The sequence below is a fragment of the Mesoplodon mirus genome (assembly GCF_964341445.2).
Source record: "Mesoplodon mirus genome assembly, chromosome: 16".
NCBI classification, from domain to species: Eukaryota; Metazoa; Chordata; class Mammalia; order Artiodactyla; family Ziphiidae; genus Mesoplodon; species Mesoplodon mirus.
This window is the reverse complement of record NC_138992.1, coordinates 54,359,068-54,373,773: the sequence shown is the minus strand read 5'-3', so window position 1 is coordinate 54,373,773 and position 14,706 is coordinate 54,359,068. Positions and strand designations below refer to the sequence as shown.

At 38.7% G+C, this 14,706-nt stretch overlaps 1 pseudogene across 1 annotated transcript; it reads right to left on the bottom strand.

Annotated features, from left to right (window-relative positions):
- Positions 1 to 294: 294 nt before the first annotated feature.
- On the bottom strand, positions 295 to 5,592 carry LOC309792003 (fatty acid-binding protein 12-like; annotated as a pseudogene). Its single transcript has 4 exons — positions 5,520 to 5,592; positions 2,490 to 2,530; positions 2,028 to 2,093; positions 295 to 327 (listed from the first exon to the last, which is right to left on the bottom strand). The product of its transcript is annotated as a fatty acid-binding protein 12-like (transcript).
- Between the last annotated feature and the right edge of the window lie 9,114 nt (positions 5,593 to 14,706).

The window sequence follows — 14,706 nt, the reverse complement described above, 5'->3', positions numbered from 1 at the left end:
GATTAACACATGTCCAATGAGAAAAAAAATCAGCATGAAGTGTCTGCCCGAATATATTATAGCAGCCCTGATTTAAATAGGATGTATCATCCTGGTTTCTCATAGCTGCCAATGCCAAGGTACTATTAGACACAGACATATTCGACAGGGCAAACAAAATTGTTGATGTTTGTGCAAAGGTTCTCTCATATTAGCAGTCATAATATTTTTATTTAAACAGCCTCGGCAGTTTGAATCACAGTTTGAGAGTGACTAAGAGTTTGAGACTGAGTTTGTTTGTACTCTTTCATATGTTCAAATGTAGACAACATTGTTCACAGCACTTTCCTAGAAGGCAAACAAAGGATAAGATATTTCAGTACTGTTGGTGAAATTGGCATTTAGAAAAATACAAACTACTATCCATCCATACATTCCTTAAAAATCTGGAAAAGAGATCTTTATAGATAACCATAAATCGTAACTATTGGCTGAGTGATTTTGCCATATATACATATATGAGATTTGGCACTAATGAAACAGAATATTTTACTTGTGATAAAGTAACATTCTACTTAAAGTAAGAGTATATATATATATATATATATATATATATATATATATATATATATGTATATACATGGCAAATCATATATATGTTACACATGACATATGGTATATAAATGTGTGTGTATATATATATATTTGTATATTATATATATAAAAAAGCATATTTATAGGAATTTGAAATCTCCATTAAAACATTTTTAAATGCCTACACTGAGGCATTTTTGTAGAGTTTTACATACTCTATATTTTTCAAATAATAATTTACATCAATACAGTATTTCATGGTTTTCAGAACATTTATATGTACATGATGGTATTTAATTCTCTCCAAAACAAAAAAAAAGAATACATTTTCTACATTTTGAAAGCTGAATCTTGGAAAGGATGAATGACTTTTCCAAGGTCACATAACTACTGAAGGCAGATACGGAAATCCATGTCTTCGGATTCTGAATCTAGTATTTTTTCTAATGAGCTATAAAACCTATCTGTTTAATGATTAATGTCATCAATGAAATCAATTATCCTTAGTCTTCCACTTCTTACTTTATGATGAAATGTGCTCTTCATTGTTGAAAGAAAAATATTCCTATGTTAAGAAATGAGGATAGACTTTTTTATTAACTTCACACAATTCTTGCATATTCCCTTAGAAAGAACTATTTTATATTATGTCCAAAATTATTTTATTCATTTTGGCGGAGGTGGGGTTTGGGAAGAGAAGAATCATGGACATATTTCCCTCCACTTTGTACAAGTGAGAAAGATGACCTGGGAAACCGTCCTGAGAGGGAGCAGGATAGACTCAAAAAAAGTATAGACTCTGGAATTAAGCCAACCTGGATTTTAATCCCAGCACCACCACATTTTCCTAGCCAAATATCCTTAGTTAAGTCAGTGTCTGACTCTTAATTTTCTCACCTGTTAAATGGGCTAAATAATCTTATTTGACAGGAGTATTATGAAAATTGGATAAGTAATACATGAAAAAATGGCGACATCGTAGCCACATAAATGTTAGTTTTTATTTGTGTCAATTGATCCAGACATCAAACAGGCAACACTTAAGCTTTGCTTCCCTAGTTTACATTTCCTTTTCATGCTTTTGGTTGGTGTTGATCTGGAAAACGCTAAGAAATTCATCCTGGTATGGAGCAGAGGATCAGCAGCAACTCTCAGTCCCTGTTGAAATCTTTCTTGCACAAATACATGCTTGTTTTCACTTCCACGCCAATCAAAGAATTAGGCAAGACAATTTTAAAAACTCTCTCTAGTTTTTTACTTTCTCAATCCTTGCACATTTTATAATCTTTATGATCGTACATTTATCTGCCAATATTCCCCCTCTCCCATTCTTATAAAGCAAGAGGAAAAGAAAAATTACATTCATTACCACTGTTTTAGAAAAAGCTATCTGAACGATTTTATATATAGGTGTTGGAGTAGGTGAGAAAAATAAGGAGAAACAGCTCACTCACCCCCACCATTTTCCCATCCACTAGCTCCTTCCTGATGGTGGTCTCTTTCCCATCCCAGGCCTGAACCTGAATCAAAGAGTAATCATCTAAGGTTACCATACTCTGAAAAAGAGGCAAGACCAGGGCTGCCCTGGTTGGGCAGTGGTTGAGAGTCCGCCTGCTGATGCAGAGGACACGGATTCGTGCCCTGGTCTGGGAAGATCCCACATGCCACAGAGTGGCTGGGCCCGTGATCCATGGCCACTGAGCCTGTGCGTCCAGAGCCTGTGCTCCGCAACGGGAGAGGTCACAACAGTGAGAGGCCCGCGTACCACAAAAAAAAAAAAAAAAAAAAAACAGGCAAGACCAAATTCAGCTCAGACTGTCATATTTGAACTCTAAAATTTTATCAGGTGCCAAATTCTTTTCAGCTATTGTGATACTCTCAGGTAGTTTTAGAATGGTGTTTATAATTCCATTTACTTTAAGACTCTTGTCAACAATAAATTTGTTGGCTGATTCTCCTGGGGATAGAAAAAGTTTTATAAGAGTGGAAACAAAATATCTTGAGTAAGTAAAGATTTTTTAAAATATTTTATTGTATAGGCCAAGTATTATCTTTCTGCATAAAGAATCACAGGTAAGTTTCAACCTTAAAAATGCACATGAAGCTAATTCAAACCCCTACTGTAAGATCAAATTTCCTCTTTTTACCTCAACAATATATTCTGTAACAGCTTAAGGAAAAACCTGAACGAACTTTTTGGCCAGCACAATAAAAATAATGATAATAATAATCACAGCAACAACAGTAACTACCACTTATGTAGCACTATTTGTTGTGTGAGGCACGCTTCAAGAGTATTAATATATTAACCCATGTAATCCTAACAACAATTTTATGACATAAGTACTATAATAATCCCCTTCTGCAAATGAAAAGACTGAGTCAGCAAGAGTCTGTGACTTGCCCAAGGTCACATGGTTGATTGGTGGCAGAGGTGGGATTCACACTCAAGCAGTTCTGAGCCAGAGTCTGCATCTTGCTCCACAAAGTTTAGAGATATCTCTGATTAAACTGTACTCTAGTGTAATACCATAGTATATAATCATTGGGAAGCAAACATCTCAGAGTTTACACATCTACCAAGTTGGGCCTTCTACCAAAATTATTTACAGTCTGTCCCGTGACAGAGATAATGATGGTCACCAAATTTTCCTTCTGCTCTCCTCTATTTTTCAGCCTTTTTGTTCTAGTAGATTTTAAATTTACTATAGGCATCTTTATTAAACACTTCTGGTCAAAATTCTTCTTCCATCTTATATTTTACAGGAATTTGAAGTCTCATTATTTAAGAACTATCTGATAATGTGGTATTCAGTTCCTTTTGTTAGCACCTGACCCTCCATATTGTTTAACAATCCTCTGTTGAGTGTATTCATTCAAATGATAAATATTTATTGAGCAAACATTATGTAACAAACACTGGGTTCTGTAAAACAGAACAGGCAAGAAATCCTTTCTTTGAAGATCTTACATTCTAGTTTGGGGGAACAGACAATAAACAAAAAAATATAAATAAACTGTGTAATATAAATTGTGTATTCAGTTTGGAGCCCATAAGATGAGTGAAACTGTGTGTGTCACTTCCAGGCTGAGGCAATAAAAAGCCCAGTGTGTCTTTCTCTGTCTTGCTGACTGAGAACACAAACTTCAGATGGTCCAACTATAAGATAGTTGAACCTCCTTTGGCCTGGGCCCTGGAGAAATTAAGAGGGGCAGATACCATATGCTCCCATTTCTTGCCCCCTTCTCCCCCGACACAGAAACTTCCTCAGCTCCACCACGACACTGAATATGTACTATGAGTTAGAACTCCAAATGTGTAAGCCACTGAGAGCTTGTGGATAATTTGTTACTGTGATTGATATGACCTCACCTATACTGGCTAATACAAGTTTTATTCATTGTAATTCTACGTGTGGAAAAATGCTGCAAAATAGAAAGGTAGACGTTTTGTTTCTGAGAGAACAATCTAAAGAAATAATTCTCAAAATGTGTTCTGCTAAGCATCTGCATCAGAATTGTTAAAAATACAGTTTTCAGGTACTGGCCCCAGATATCAGAGCCTCTGGGATGAGACCTAGAGGTAGGTATTTTTTACAAACATTCCGAGAGATTTATGTGTGTATTAAAATTTGAGATCCCCAGACCTAGGCTTAAGCCCAAAATTAATCTAACATAGATTTTAGATATGTTTGCTATAACTGCTTACTTACTTGGGATGATTTCAAAATTAACATTCTTATGAAATTTATCTGAAAGAGTGTTGAAGGTCTCTCCTTAGTTTTATGGCCACCTGGTGTTTCATCAAACTCTTCTCCCAGTTTAAAGGATTCTTCCAGATCTTTATTTCTTCCCTTACATTCTTACATGTTCACATGTATAGGGTTTGTTTCTTCTATTATGTATTTTTACTGTGGTAAAATACATATAACATAAAATTTACCATTTTAACCATTTTTAAGTGTATAATTAAGCGACATTAAGTACATTCACAATGTCATACAACCATTGTAACTATTAAAAATTCTATACATACTAATACTAATATTTATTTATCTGTCCCCTTATTGATGGACATTTTGTTGTTTCCTTTTTTGTTGGTATTACAAATAATGTTGTAGTGAACATCATTGCACACACAACTTTGTGCAGTACATGTAGGAGTATATTCTATGGAAATAGTATTACATATACTTCAATAACTAAGTTAAATTTCTAAGAGAAGATACATTGGAGAGACACTGTAACATGGTTCATGGAATTCATATTGTGAAACATGTTGGCAAGATGTGACAGGTTGGAAAATGGTTCCCAAAGATACTCACGTCCTAGTCCCTGGATCCTGTGAATGTTACTCTATATGCCAAAGGGGACTTTGCAAATATGGCTAATTTAAGGATCTTGAAATAGGGAGATTACCCTGGATTATCCAGGTGGACCCTTAATATAGTCACAAATTTCTGTATAAGAAGAAATTTTCCTTGTAAGAAGAGGAAGAGGGATATTAAACTACAGAAGAGGAGAAAATGTGACAATAGGAGCAAAGACTGAAGTGTTGTGGCCACATGCCAAGGAATGCCAGCAGTCATCAGAAACTGGAACACAAGATCTATTCTGAAAATCCTCAGAAAATTTAGAGCAAATGTTTGCAAAATGATCATTTTTTAAAATAATTGTGACTTTTTGTTTAAAATCATTTATTGAAATCATTTACCACTTAGTATATGTCACATGCATGTTTTATCTATGTAAATCCATGGTCAGTTACATGAGAGGAGGGGTTATGTCAATTTCAACCAGTTTTGCACAGAATTGTATCTAGGTGCTAAATTAATATTTATTGTTTCTGTGCGAAACACTGAAGGGAGGGATTCATACAGAGTAATTTCTGTGCTATCAAAACTCCCATTTTTACTGGCTATGATATGCAAGTAAATATGGCTCACCTAGTTCTTTCATATATTCTTCAAAATTTTCACAAGGAATGGATTTTCATGTTCCTTGGAACTGATCATCCATTCTGCCTAAGCTGACTTTAAAGAAAAATAGCATCATATGAATGAGTATGTTCCCTGAAATAGTGTTGGAACCTGTTTTTAATACAATTCTGGTAGATAGTGCAGAAAAGTCAGGGAGAAAGTAAGACACTCTAATCCTTGTCATCTTCCCATCAAACCATCCAAAGCCAGAAAGCTCTCTCAAATGTATGTAAGTCAGGATGAAAATGGAACATGGTACAGATTTTAGCAGGACTAGATATAACTTTTCCATCTCTAATTTAGGATCAAAACTGGATGTTACAGGGGCTTCCCTGGTGGCGCAGTGGTTGAGAGTCCGCCTGCCAATGCAGGGGACACGGGTTCGTGCACCGGTCCAGGAAGATCCCACATGCTGCGGAGCGACTGGGCCCGTGAACCATAGCAGCTGAGCCTGCGCATCCGGAGCCTGTGCTCCGCAACGGGAGAGGCCACAACAGTGAGAGGCCCGCGTACCGCAAAAATCAACAAAAACAACAACAACAAAAAAAAAACTGGATGTTACAAATTCTCTCTAGTTCCTTCCCTAAGAACTGCTGCACACACAGAACAATCTGTAAGGGGTAAATCTAGGCAGCTGTGTTTATGCCATAGGATCCCTAAGCTCCAGTTCTTTCTCTCTCTTTCTCTGAGCAAGGATGATCTAGAAAAAAAAACCAATTTATCAGCTGTTTAGCGAGCTTATCATATTCTCAGTTTTGATACTTTGAACTAAAAACCAGAGAGAGGGGCTTCCCTGGTGGCGCAGTGGTTGAGTCCGCCTGCTGATGCAGGGGACACGGGTTCATGCCCCGGTCCGGGAAGATCCCACATGCCGCGGAGCGGCTGGGCCCGTGAGCCATGGCCGCTGAGCCTGCGCGTCCGGAGCCTGTGCTCCACAATGGGAGAGGCCACAACAGTGAGAGGCCTGCGTACCACAAATAAATAAATAAATAAATAAAAATAAAAATAAAAACCAGAGAGACTTCAGAGATGACATTTGGCATTTGAACCAAAAAGCTAAGTTTAGTCAGGGCTAGAACAATCATTTTAAGTCATGTACATATTGAGCAAGAGAATGAAGCAGAGAAAAAAGAAGGAAATACAGTAACTATACTTCAGTTAAAAATAAAAAATAAAATAAAAAGAAACAAAGAGATTGTGTTATATATACAAACACACAAAGACTTGTTATTGATGCTTTTCCATAGGCCAGCTCAATTTTGCATAAGCTTAGATAGTCTTCATTGCCATGGGAACACCAAATATCTTCCTAGTAAATCCCCCTTAATCTAGGCTAAGTTCTGCTCCTGCAACCTTGACTTTAACACTTTGTTGTCCATGGATATCTGTAAGGAATCAGAACAGAGGAAATGAAATATAATAGTAAATACACCAACTAGAGAGGAGGAGTCTCTAAAGGATAACTTACAAGACAAGCACAGCCTTAAACATACCATCAGCCCCAAGGACATCATTGTTAATTCCAGGCAGTGCTTGATATCCATATTCTGACACAGAGTTATTAAGAAAAAGTGAAATTAATTAAAATCTTTTTAAGACAGGAAAGGAGATACAACCTTCTCTAACAATTCCCATTAAAATGTTAAATTTCCACTATCTAAATATCTGCAAAGACATTTATCCAGGCCAATGGTCTTACCGAAAATTATTCAACAAACATCTATGGAACAACTAGGATTATACACCTAATATGAGGCTAAGCAATTTTGCAGACACCGTTGATTTAATGTCCTAACTAGAATTGGAAAAGATACTATAGTTTGTTTCTGTTTTTCTTCCTTTCCTGTGTTAGGCAGTTCAATGTTATGATTTTTTTTTTACATTAATGTGTACAATTTGTAAAGTTATGTCCACTCAGTTGAATAGGCATGAGACTGACTCCAGGAAATGACTCACCTATGAAGGTATTAATGAGATTAAAATTAGGCACCAAAGATGTTAAAATTCCTTGGATTTTTCAAGAAAATGTCCACTGTGTTGCCTCATATGTTGGATGCACATTGATCCCCCAACATAAGGAGAATCACCTATAGAAAATCATCTCCTCGAAGAAGTCACTTTGGGAGCTCAGCCTTTGTGTCCATTGCTGGAAGGTTAGGCATTCAAAGATGTCGATGGACCAGAGCCCGGGCACAGTCTCTAACTCTGCCCCCGTGGTGCCTCCATTCCTGTGATCACTGTGTCAGTTCAAAGACCGGCCCATGTACACTGGCCTAGTCATGCGTCTGATTGGTTGTTCCTGCCTTTTCTGTGATGAAGGCTTTCTGGTGTCCATTAATATGTGTATTAAAGATCTTTACACATTATCCCCTTTCCTGTAAGTACATCCATATTCTTTTATGCCAAACTTCTTTGTCTCCAATGTTTTAGTCCTTTTCCTTCAAACCCCTGACCAGCCTATCAGACTGTCTTCCCTCTACCCACAAGGATGTGTATATTCTCATCTCAGGCCACTGCTCCCTCCATAGAAAATGAGTAAAAGGAGCACCACTCTGAGCTTTGTCCATTGGGGCGATTTTTCTCACCACTGGTTTTCAAGTACCCTCCCAACCTGAGTATAATCAAACCACTGCTCACTTTCAGCCTGCATCCACAAGCTGAGCTGACCTATCCAAAACAGATGTCCAGGCTTCTCCTACTGCTTCAGCTGGTCACACAAGACACCCTTCCCCCCTTCCCCCCCTTCCCAGTTCTAGGAATGATCTAAGGGGTTGGGTGCTGGTATTCCTGTGGTGGGTGACATGGTCTGGGCTACCTGCTCATGCAGCTACCTCATGTCTTCTGGTCTTGTTTAGCCTTGAACCCAGTTGCACACTTTCTATCTCATGTTGGATTGCTGCTGGGTCTGCCTGAGTTTATGACTCTGTGGGTCTGACAGACCCCAGATCATAATGGACAGTACCAGACCCACGGTTACTTTGTGTCCTATAATCAAGAATTCTGTCTCTACTCAGCCCCCTTAACACACCAGGACCTCTTTTTCAAAAAACATATAAATTTCCGTTGCAGATGGCATGGCCTTGTTCCCAAATGCCAGAGGTCTGTGTTGTGCTGTTCCCACCCAGGCCTCACCTATGTGCCACACTGGATCTTTTCCCATCACTGACCCCTCCAACAGCATAGGGTTTGCCAGATCATCTGGCCTAAGCAGCAGGGTTACTTTCATTGCAGCCCTGACTTACTGTTCCAGGCCTCACTCAAAGCAAGGAGATTTACTTGTCACCCAGTATATGCTGGAACACATTCTTAGATGTAGGGTATGTTGGCATCATAGACCAAAGCATCCTACCAGGAATTCTTTTTCCTTCTTTCTGGTAGAAAGGTAAGATGCAGCAATTTGTCTTATGGAAGAGATGTCTTCACCTGCCCTTGACCCACCTGCATCACTAAACACTTTACAACAGTGGAGGTTCCCTCAGTTGTCACCAACTTTAACTCCCATACTTTGCAATCCTTGTGTCTTACCAACACCTCCAGTATGCTAGCCACTTCTTGCTCACCATTCTAATCAACACAAGTTTGTGCAGGATGTCCAGACAGCCCGTATATTATCTGATTATATTATGACAGAGAGCAGGAGGTAATGTAGCCCCAGACAAACCTGTAAATGTATATTGCTATCAGTTCTATGTAACTGCAAACAGTCTCTGATCTTTCCTGATTGGGACAGAAAAAAATGCCAAATCCCTGCCTGAGGTCATATTAATCTGCTCTTGCAAAGGTAACTATTATTTGAGCTTGCTGTGGCCTACAGTCATTCTCCAAGATTCATTTGGTTTGTACAGTGGTGAGACTGGTGAATTAAATGGAGCTGTGATATGGACCACTATCCCCTGAATTCTTAAGATCCTTTAGAGTAGCATTAATTTCCACCATTCCTCTTCATCACCACCTCCAAATGCAATATTTTTGGATTCACCATCTTAGCCAGGACTGACAAGGGGATGGGGATAGAAGGGATGGGAGAGTAGAGGTGCAGTTTCAAAAGATTCCACGTCACCTTCTCACTATGGTAGCTCATTTGGTTTGAGTGAGAAGAATTCAAGATGGAGGCTACTCCAACAGCCAACTACATCAATCCCAATTCTACCTTCAGGCACTGAGGAGGTGACCACTGGCTGGGTCCATGGACTTACTGGACCCATTGAGAACCAGACTCTGACCAGGATATTGTTTATTACTTGGCCCCGGTATGCCTCCTCTCTAATATGATGTTTCGGAACTCTGTGAATCAATGTTAATTCAGATCCAATACCCTCAAAATATTTGGATATTCCTCTTTCCCCAGTGTGTATTTTCTCAGCTGAATTACCGTAGGTCTTTTTTGAGGAAAAGGGGGAAATTAACATACTATATTTTTCCCATGATATTTCAAGATACTTCTTCCTATGGACTTGGTCACCTCTTCAGCCAATGGTTTCTGGGTCTGAAAACTGAGGTCTGAGATCTGGGCAAAGGATCATGAATTTCTATGGGGGTGACCACCCTCAGCCTGCTGCTCATCTATTCTTGCCTTCTTTTGATTGTATGGATTAAGCAGTACCCCCATTGGTTGTTCATCTATTTTGCCTTTAGGGGCGCCATGTTCTATTAATCGTCTCCACAATGTCCTCCAAGTCAAGCCCCCTTAGCTGCAACGCCCTGGCTTTGGCAGTCAAGTGCTGCCACCCAGCCCCTATTTTGCTTCAGAGTCTCATCATCCCCATTTCCCCACTGCTATTAATGAGCCAACTGATTGATTGACATAGATGTAATACAGGTAAGATATAGATATAAATATTGGTTCTCTTTTTACAGAAAGGTATTGTAATTATATTGATCCATCACAGAAGTACAGAGCTTATCATATTCCTACAGAGAAAGAGAGAGGAGAAACCCACCATACAAGAGTTTCCAGTGTTTTGGAATATTGAACTTGAGTTACTTCAGCTAAGCAATTTGTTTTTGTTTTTTTTTAACATCTTTATTGGAGTATAATTACTTTACAATGGTGCTTTATAATAAAGTGAATCAGCTATACATATACATATACATATACATATACATATACATATATCTTCATATGTCCTCCCTCTTGCATCTCCCTCCCTCCCACCCTCCCTATCCCACCCCTCTAGGTGGTCACAAAGCATGGATCTGATCTCCGTGTGCTGTGAGGCTGCTTCCCACTAGCTATCTATTTTACAGTTAGTAGTGTATATAAGTCCATGCCACTCTCTCTCTTCATCCCAATTTACCCTTCTCCCTCTCTGTGTCCTCAAGTCCATTCTCAACATCTGCGTCTTTATTCCTGTTCAGCCCCTAGGTTCTTCATAACCATTTTTTTTTTTTTTAGATTCCATATATATGTGATTTGAATTGCTTTGGAGCCGGACAAGGCATAATGCACACTCTGCAGAGACTGGAGTGCTAGAAAAACTCAGGCTTCACTCATTTGCTATTCATTCAATAAACTTTTGAGTGCCTGTTAAATGAAAGACCCCCATGCTAGGCCCTGGGTGTATAATGGTGAATGAAAGAGATGAGCAAAATGTTTCCAGCATTATGAAAGAGAATCTGAAATTATGCTTAATTCCCCAACTTTTCCACAGGGAGATCTCTCTGTATGGTAAAAGTATGGAGAACCGTTTGCTATTTTAGAGCAGGGGTTGGCAAGCTATGATCTATGTACTAAATCCAGCCACCACTTATAGGTGAAGATTTACTGGAACACAGCCCCACTTATTATCTATGGCTGCTTTCAGGCTACAACAGCAGAGTGGGGTAGTTGTGACAGACACCACATGGTTCGCAAAGCCTCAAGTATTTACTGTCTGGCCCTTTATAGAAAAATGTTTGCTAACCCCCATTTTAGAGTCTCAAGTGTGACTATTTAAAACTCAGGGTCATAACAACTATTGTGTTTGTAGGCTTTCTTTGCTTGGGATACAAGAGTGGTGGATAACATTTTGCCTACCACAGCTTTTTCATCAAGAAAACACATTTTTATAACTATTTCACAGATAATGCCAACAGAAAATTTAATATAAAAAGCCAAGCTCATTTTACAAAAGTCATGTGAGACAGATAGTTATCAGTAAATACAAATGAAATATTTAAAAAATTGCTTTGAATGCTACAAGGCAGAGGACACAGGAGTTTAAAATTCATTGATTAGGAAAGAAACAGGATAAAAAAGCTGTCCTGCCGTCTGCCTGTTCATGAGTCTAACCTCAAATGACTAAGGGCTGTGTTAAATTCAAAAGCTTTCTGCAGAAATAACCCTGAGTATCCCACCCTTTTAGTGACCTTAGTGACGTTGAGCCTTCAGATTTTTCATGCACCTCTAATGCACTTAGATTAAAACTATAGTGTAAGAAAAATATCTTTAATAATTTTTTAAAGGAAAATGTATGACAACAGGAAAAGTCTACTACAAACAGTTTAGGCGTTGTAGCAAAGAGAAGGCAGTGATCTAAAGAGTTACATGGTTCTCTTCTTATATTAGTTGGGTTTTGCAGGGTGTTTATGGAACGCGGAAAGGCAGCCCTCTTTGGTCACCACCTCAGTGTCTGCTGCTCAAGGACAATGGAAAAAGACTGGTGACTTGGTCATTTGGGAGACTCAGGGTGTTTCTGCATTGCTCCTACTGTTCAAAAGAGTAGGTGGAGGTAAACAGCAGACAGAACTGAATGGAATAAGGCACGCGGACACACAAGCAAGCAATAACATGGCACCCTTCTTCACACACTTGTTCAATATTTTTTAGTAGGGTTAGGAAGTGTAGTGAGTTGAATTATGACCCCCCCCAAAAAAAAGATGTGTCCAAGTCCTAACCCCTAGTAATTGTGAATGTGAACTTGTTTAAAAATAGGGTCTTTACAGATGTAATTAGACTAAGGATTTCAAGATGAGATCATCCTGGATTTACGGTGTGCCCTAAATCCAATGACACATGTCTTTATAAGAGAAGGAGAGACAGATCTGAGGCCCAGAGACAAAGGAAAAGGCCATGTGAAGATCAAGTGAGGCAGAAATTGGAGGGTGGCCATGAGCCAAGTACTACCAGCAGCCACAGTGAGCTAGGAGAGAGGCATGGCGTGGATTCTTCCTCAGAGCCTCCAGAAGGCTGTCAACACCTTAATTTCATACTTCTGGACTTCAAAACTGTAAGAGAATAAATTTCTCTCATTTTAAGCTACCAGCTTGTGAGGATTTATTATTGTAGCCCTAGGAAACTAGTAAAGGGAGAAAGTAATTTTTAAAGATCTTGGGTAGTTTATGTTTAAAATAAGGAGTTTAGGGCTTCCCTGGTGGTGCAGTGGTTGAGAGTCCGCCTGCTGATGCAGGGGACACGGGTTCGTGCCCCAGTCCGGGAAGATCCACATGCCGCAGAGCGGCTAGGCCCGTGAGCCATGGCCGCTGAGCCTGCGCGTCCAAAGCCTGTGCTCCTCAACGGGAGAGGCCACAACAGTGAGAGGCCTGCGAACTGCAAAAAAATAATAATAATAATAATAAAAAATATATAAAATAAAATAAGGAGTTTATTTAATTATACAAAATAACATTTAAACTTATTGTTTTTATTTTACTGGATTTTGGTTTTGGTCAGTTAAAAGTTATCATCATATTTACCAAGAATAGATGTAACTTTATATAGATAATAATAATAATATAGTAATTTTGATAATAGAATAAAAGGCTAAATATAAGTAGTAAATAATAGTACAATTATATAATAAAATTATATAAATTAAATTTTTTTCTTAAGTTTAAGTAAGAAAAACATTTTCCTTATTTCTCTAGTTTTTTAATCTTCCCCTGCCATCCCCCGCCAGTTTTCTCTTGAAATATTCAGAATCATACAACTTCTTTTGGGTGAACATTGAAGGATATAAGATTTAGACAATAAAATAAATTACTTGATACTAGAAAACAGTACTATGTTGTGCTTTATTCTGTTTCAGAATTTCAGCAGGTTGCTAACTTTAGGCTGGTCTTGGGGTTGAGTGCTGTCCACTTCTGAGCAGTCATGTGATTTGGACAAATCAAAATAATAGAGAGGCTTCCTGGGGGGATTAATAAAGACAGCAAGGTCAGAGCCAGGCAGGCAGAAGGCTGATGATTCAGACCCTGCTGGGTTCCCAGGCTCTCCTGCCCATTTCTTCCCACAGTTGGAGCTGTTTGTAACCCATCTGCTGCCTTAGCATTGTCCTGAGGCCACAGTTACACATTCACCAGTAAAGTAGCATGAACCTCAGTGGTTCCCAGGCTTCACTTGCATTTGTAAAAGTGCTAACTCATGTGTGCCACCCTAGATTTTCTCAATCCAAACTGCCAGGGACCAGACCTGACAATATGAATTTAGAATTTCTCCCAGGTGAATCTAGTTAAGTGTATGGCTCAGAAATGAAGGACAAATGAGTCAGACCAGTGGTTCTCCACGTCTCGAAGAGTGGTCCCTGGATCAGCAGGATCACCATCACCTGGGAACTTTTAGAAATGCAAATTCCTGGGCCTCACCCCAGGCTTGCTGAATCAGAAATGGGAAAGGGGCCTAGTCATCTATTTTTTAACAAGTCTTCCAGGGGATTATTGTGAGTGCTCAAATTTGAGAACCATTGCCCACATTTAGACTCACTTCCAAAGAACACAGTCTGGAAAGGGGAAAATAGTAATTTTAAAAACCTGGTGGGTATCACTTTAACCATGTAATCAAGTTTAACATCCTCTTTATTAAATCTTGCTAATGTCATGTGCCCCCTGATACGATGAAGCTCTTTACCTCTGTGGTCTTCTTCCTAGAGACACATAACTCAAATCTAATCATTAGGAAGTGTCAGACATGTGAAGAAAAACTGAGGGACATTCTACAAAATACTCTTCAAGACTGTCAAGGTGTTGAATAGCAAGGAAAAACTGAGAAACTGTCACAGATTGGAGGAAAATAAGGAGACATGACAACTGAACACAATGTAGGATCCTGAATTGGATTCTGGAACAGAAAATGACATTAGTGGAAAAACTGGAGAAAATGTGAATAAAGTCTATAGTTTAGTTACTAGTATTGTACCAATGTTCATTTCTTAGTTTTGACAAATGTACCCCATGATGT